This window comes from Euprymna scolopes, chromosome 33, assembly GCF_053919585.1.
Source record: "Euprymna scolopes isolate OS-2025 chromosome 33, ASM5391958v1, whole genome shotgun sequence".
Taxonomy (NCBI): domain Eukaryota; kingdom Metazoa; phylum Mollusca; class Cephalopoda; order Sepiida; family Sepiolidae; genus Euprymna; species Euprymna scolopes.
The window spans coordinates 27,637,295-27,644,114 of record NC_136514.1 but is presented as its reverse complement, the minus strand read 5'-3'; the positions used below and the strand labels follow the sequence as shown (position 1 = coordinate 27,644,114).

The following is a 6,820-nucleotide window of genomic DNA, read 5'->3' as shown; positions in this document are numbered from 1 at the left end:
AACAGCAAGTGCCAAATGATTGCCAAATGGCTGTTGGTTAGACGGTCAAGATTCGATTATCTTAATCGCCTTATGCGCCCCCACCTGGTGAGGCTTCTTAGGCATTTTGTAGGCCAAAGAGTTTACTTATCCTAGTTCGCCATTTTCTCGCAAAACCACAATTGACCTTGTATCTAACCTCGTGGCAAGAAAGTAAATTAAAAAAAAAAATACTATGTATAAACGTCGTTTGTGGATAATAGCACGTTGACATGATACTGCACCCGACTGACCGCTTCGACTTGCCAAACCTACGCATAATTGACATTCTGATTAATATACCCTTCACTTTACTCTACCCATTAGGTGACCTATTTATATCTTCAAGCGAAAGAGAGTAATTCGCAATTTGAAATAAAATAAATGAAAAGAACTAAAATTTGACACAAATTCTTGCTGTTTAGTCTTTTAAAAAATTAGTCTGGTCACATGATAAACCGCCTCCTACGACCTCTGTAAGTTCCAAATCTTTCGTCCTCTCATTGCTGTCAGATTGGCCTGAGGGGGTTTAACCATAGCCGAAATATATCTGCATATATGTAGCCAAAATGCTTGTAAAAATATAAATAATTATACTAGTGAATGGCACAGTTTTTAGCAATTTTATAAGTTCGAAATCTAAACGATTATTGATCAGAATTTAACAAATAGAGGCTTGTTGGAAAGGTAATGACCTGAATTGTGTAGTGGGCTATGTGATATTTGTCCTTAAGGTCGCACATTAAGGGGGTCATCCATCATCAGAGCCTATTTTTGGAACTTTTTACAGCCATAAAATGTTTCAATCATAGGCATTTGTTTTCCTAGTTTTGCATATAAATTACAAAATATCTCATATTTCCCCAAAATTTCTGGCCTTGATGGAAGGGAGACTAAACCTGCTGCTATGATTTCAAATGATCCGAAATAACAGCAAGGGGAGATTTGATTCCAAATATTTCTCATATGTTATATTTATTTTCATACATAAAGTAAATTTTACAGTGTATAAGGATTATTTGATACTGGAGATATGGATAATTATACCCTATTTCCAAAAAAGGGGAGATATAACATGTGAGAAATATTTGGAATCAAGTCTCCCCTTGCTGTTATTTCGGATCATTTGAAACCATAGCAGCAAGTTTTAGTCTCCTCTCCATCAAGGCCAGTGATTTGGGGGAAATAATTTTATATATATATATATATGTATATATATATATATATATATATATATATATATATATATATATATATATATATATATATAAACTGGAAAATGGAACTCGCAAGGTAGGAGGACAGAAGCTTTGCTACAAAGATGTAACAAAGCGGCACCTGAAAGCAATGAACAGCAATGTCGGAAGTTGGGAGGAACAAGCCAAAGAAAGGAGTGGTTGGCGGAACAGTCTCCACAAAAGAAAGAAAGAAATAGAGAGAAAGATTGGAGAAGACACTATAGACGACACAACCCTGGCACCCACATATGCAGTGCCCGTGACCGGATGCTTCACACAGAAAGAGGACTATGCCAACACCGAAGGATTAAGCACCGAGGCATCGACAAGGCATCATGAAGACTGACGGACTGCATGATGATGATGATGATGATTAATAATTATATATATATATATATATATATATATATATATATATAATTATTAATATATATTTTATAATTATTTATATATATGTATTTACAATTATTAATATATATTTTATAATTATTTGTGTGTGTGTGTGTGTGTGTGTGTGCGTGTGCGTGTGTGTGTGCAATGGTTATATAGATTGGTTTTATAGGAGAGAAATGTTGTGCATTTCTCCGTGGCCTTCGTTTTAAGACGGTCTTTATTTCTCTCCTAATAATTACTTAAATAAACACAAGGCCAAACGACATTGCTTTTAACAAAACAATAATAAAGGGTTTATTTAAAAAAGGCAAGATTGTATCTCAAACTGGAGAGAAAGAAAGAAAGTGTAAATGTCTGTTTGAAGGTGTCGTCTGCCGTCGTCAACAAGTAGCAGTGGGAGGGGTGAGTGAGAGAGGTCTGTATAGGTCGCTTGCTGGCGTCTCTCTGGCGATCGCAGCTGAGATCCGGAAGGGCTAAAAATAGTCCTTAAGAGGATAGCTCAAATCAATGCGTCCTGCCAACTGATTGGTCAGTGTGGCCGAATCACTTTGGCACCGGGCATTGATCTGCTTATAGTAAATAGTTTGTTAACTGCTGTATCACCCCCTGCTTAGGCGAAAAGCCGATGAAGAAAAATGAAAAGGTAGTAGTCTTTAGAAAAATATAGAACACAAGGCAACGTAATGTCTGGAAGTTTATGTTGCCGAAGAAAGAATATATAAAGGGGTAATGAGAATAGAAAGTTCCAGCTAAAATTTCTTTCTTCTTTTTTTTTTTTTTTTTTTTTTTTAAATAAACCGAATTTACAGGAGTTTAAATATACAAAGTTTTGCATAATTTTTTGGGCCAATGTACACGGCGGCCACTTCGTGTAGTAGTGACATAGTTGTCATTTTCAGTATTCACTTCAGGTGTATCTGTGTGAATGTAGGTGGGATATGTGTGTGACTTGTGTTTCTGAGTCAAGAAAAGCTCTTTTCACTGTCAACAGATACTGTTTCTTTTTTTTGCCCCTAATATCCAGGGTGAAAAGTTTAGAAGTGCGTGATAACACGCGATAAGGACCAGTATAAGGCGGTGTTAGAGGGGCTTTCACACAGTTTTTTCTAAGAAACACGTGTGTCTATGAAGAAATGTCTTTGGGGACCGAAGATTTTATGGTCTGTTCCATAGGTTTCATGGGTGGGAGCTTACTAAAGTAAGCTTGCAGTCTGTTCATAAACAGAGCTGGATCTGACAATCCTAGTTCTATCGGGATCAACATCTGACCTGGCAGCGATAGAGGTACTCCATAGACAAGTTCGGCTGGAGAGTATCCCAGGTCTTCTTTGATAGCTGCATGACAGCCAAGAAGGACAACAGGTATGTATTCGCTCCATCGCTGTTGGTCAGGGTAAGCGCGTAAGGCAGTTTTCAATTGTTGATGGAAGCGTTCTATCATCCCGTTCGAAGCTGGGTGATAGCTTGTTGTTCGAATACGTTTGATCCCTAAAATCCTGGAAAGTTCCTGGAACAGGTGGGATTCAAACTGTGCTCCACGATCTGTGGTAATTGTTGTGGGGACTCCATAGTGCGATATCCATCCCGATATAAGGGCTCACACTACAGATTCAGCCGAAATGTCCTTTAGGGGAATAGCTTCAGGCCACCGTGTGAAATGCTCTATGCAGGTCAGGAGATAAGTAAATTCATGGCTGACTGTTTCAAGTGACGAGTTTCGCGAGGTGAATATTTGTCCGACTTAGCACGCAGTGCGAATGTAAGCGGACGATGATCAGTGTAGATCACAAACTGTCGGCCCTCGAGTGAATGCTGAAAGTGTTTCACTGCAAGGTACGTAGTCAGGAGTTTGCGGGCAAATGTGCTGTAACGTTGTTCTGTCGGTTTCAGCTGCCTCGAAAAATATGCGAGGGGTTGTAGTTGCTGTTGATGCTGTTGTTGCAACACTGCACCTACAGCTGTGCCCGATGCATCAACAACCAGTGAAAACTGGGCATCAGGCACAGGATGTGCAAGTAATGTGTGTGTAGCTAGTTCCTCCTTTACTTCTTTAAAGGCTTTCAGCTGAATATCATTCAGTGAAATCTGCTCATTTTTCTTCTTCCTGTTATGTAATAAGTCAGAAAGAGGAGACAAGGGATCTGCACAGTGTGGGATGAAGCGCCTGTAGTAATTTAGCAGGCCGAGGAAGTGCCTTAGTTGGCGAAGTGAAGTGGGTGGTTTAAGGTCTTGTAGAGCCTTAACCTTTTCAGGTAAGGGAGATATACCCTCTGGGCTGATGACGTGGCCCAAGAAAACTAACTCTGAAGCACCAAAAACACATTTACCAGGGTTACTTCTAACCTGGTACTGTTGAAAACGTTCAAACAGTAGGCGGAGGTGATTGGCATGTTCCTCAGGTGAGACACTTGCCACTAGAATGTCGTCTATGTAGTTATAGATGAAGTCTAAATCACGCACTACCTCGTCCATGAAGCGTTGAAAGGTACTAGCTGCGTTTCGCAAACCAAAAGGCATAGTTAAAAATTCAAATGCTCCAAACGGAGTTGTTACAGCAGTTTTCGGGATGTCGGCTGGATTCACTAAAATCTGATGGTATGCCTTAACCAAATCTAGTTTGGAGAAGGTCTTAGAACGATGCAGTGAAGAAGCGAAGTCCTGTACGTGTGGGATTGGGTAACGATCGGGTACCGTAGTGGCATTCAATCGTCGGTAGTCCCCAGTCGGACGCCAATCTCTAAAATGTTTCAGGACCATATGCAAAGGGGAAGCCCATGGACTGGACGAGGAGCGTATGATTTCCAGTTGCAGCATATGGTTGAACTCTGCTTTCGCTGCTTTAAGTTTGTCAGCAGGGAGGTGTCGAGGTCGTGAGAATACAGGAGCACCTGTTGTCTCAATATGGTGAGCTGTTGAGTGAGGTGGTTCACTCACAACAAAATTCAAGTTAGTTAACTCCGGGTAGGAGTTCAATAATGTATGCTATGGATCATCGGCAGAAGCAATGAAAAATACAGGGCCGATAGGTGTGAAGTTCGATTTTGAACCCATGACAGAAAGTTCTGCATTAGCATCTATCAGCTGTTTTCTGCGTATGTCAACTAATAGGTTGAAGGTATGCAGAAAGTCCACGCCTATAATGGGATAGGGCAAATCAGCTATCGTAAAAACCCACGTAAAGTCTCTATGTAATTCCAAGTCAAGGGAACGAGAAATTTGACCGTACATGGGAATAGACGAGTAATTTACCGCTTGCAGTGTGATGGGTGAAACTGGCGGCTTCTTGGTGAGGAGTTTAAGTGGCCAAGTGCTGCAAGCTGCTCCTGTATCAACCAAGCATGGGATAAGGAGTCAGTGATAAAATAGGCACGGTTGTGGGAGATTTGTGGAGAATGTGCCATGCTCAGTTCTCCAGTTGATCGTTTCCCTGGTTCAAATACGAACAAGGCATTGTACAGCGCCATGCGTCCTTGCCAAAACAACTATGATAAAAGCATAGTCCTGGCTTGCAAGAGTGACAGTGGTGATGTGAGGATGGAGAACGGCTCTTGTAGTGGCGTCTGTGTGATTGTGATCTGGCCATACTCAGTTTCCTCACCTCTCTGGTAAACCGCTCGAGAGCGTCAAGTATAGCCAAGGAAGTGGCTTCTTGACTTGTTTTCCTAACTTTGGCTGAGAGCGTAGAGACTTCAGCCGAAGTCTGGGGGATAGCTGCGGTGGTAGGACCCTTGGTAAAGTCCATAACTTTATCTGCCGATGCCGGTACAACATCGACAGAGTTTTTTTCCAACATAGGAGCTAAAATGGCTTTCACCTGTGCCGGCAGCCTCGAAAAGAAAAGCTGTTTTATAAGAACACTGTCAGCAGGGACGTCTTCAGCTAACTCTCTCATTCACCGGAGTAGCTCACTAGGCAAACGATCTCCCCAGAGCTCGTCGTGGACTAACGTTTGGAAGCATTTTTCCACTGACACTGACGTCCGGAGCAGGACCTCCCGTTTTATCGAGTCGTATGTGGAGTTAGGAGGAGTGTCAGTGATGAAGTCTTTGACCACTGGCGTCAACGACGCAGGGAATGCACTAAATAATATCGGCAATTGCCGATGCTCTTTAACGTCGTTTGCTGAAAAATACGACTCGAGCTGAGCGAATCAAACTCAGATGTCACCCGCATAAGCAGGTAAGGTGGTAGACATTAGATTAATAAGTAAAATGAACAGACCAAAAAATCAAAAGTCGAAAACTGAAAAAAAACTTCTTCAAAGAGACACGAATGAGAGATAGAAAAACGAAGGAAAATAAGTCAGAAGAATTACAAGTAAGATAAAAATAAATAATAGCAATAGTATGGATCAGGAAAGGAAAGATTTAAGAATTGTGTGTGTGTGTGTGTGTGTGTGTGTGTGTGTGTGTGTGTGTGTGTGTGTGTGTGTGTGTGTGTGTGTGTGTGTGTGAAAAATGAAGTGAATACTGTACTTACAGTGTAGTGTGCCGTTAAAGAATAAATAAATATTTTTGGAACAAAGTTCTTCAGGTTTTTTCTCTTTTATATATATATATATATATATATATATATATATATATATATATATATATATATATATATATATATATATATAGTTTGAGTTTGTTGCGTTGAAGGATGTAGTAGCTGGTCTCTTCAGTTAAGAAAATGGAAGGCGAAATGTCGTCTGCCCGTGGTTGATGAGCGCGTAAAGAAAAACAAACTATTCATAAACAAAATGTTTTTCGCTTTCTGTTTTTTTTTTTTTTTTTAGAAGAGAGAGACGGGAAACCTGTTTCGAAATTTTTTTTTATTGTTTTCTTCTTCGATTTTGAACGCGCTGTTGCTGTTTGTATCGGCGATGGCGACAAAAGGAAAATGAATAACTTTCTTGTTGTTTTCGTCAAAGTTCTTTTCGTGAAAAAAAAAACCCATCTCTTCCAGTTTTTCTGCCTTTGTGATTTGGTCCCTTGTCGCTTTTTTTTTTTTTTTTTTTTTTTAATATTTTGCTCCAAAAAAGACTTGCCGCTTTGTAATCAAAAGATCTGTGTTCGTTTCGGGTCACCATTTTATGTGAGGAAAATGTTGTGCATTTCTCTCCTAATAATTACTTAAATAAACACAAGGCTTTTAACAAAACAATAATAAAGGGTTTATTTAAAAAAGGC

General features: G+C 40.0%; 1 long non-coding RNA gene across 1 annotated transcript in view; it reads right to left on the bottom strand.

The window, feature by feature from the left end:
• The window catches only part of LOC145258174 (uncharacterized), a 52,569-nt gene extending 46,373 nt beyond the window's left edge, over positions 1-6,196 (bottom strand). The window contains exon 1 of the long non-coding RNA XR_013864064.1: positions 6,129-6,196. This is a non-coding gene — a long non-coding RNA (uncharacterized LOC145258174). The remainder of the gene's footprint in view (positions 1-6,128) is intronic.
• Between the last annotated feature and the right edge of the window lie 624 nt (positions 6,197-6,820).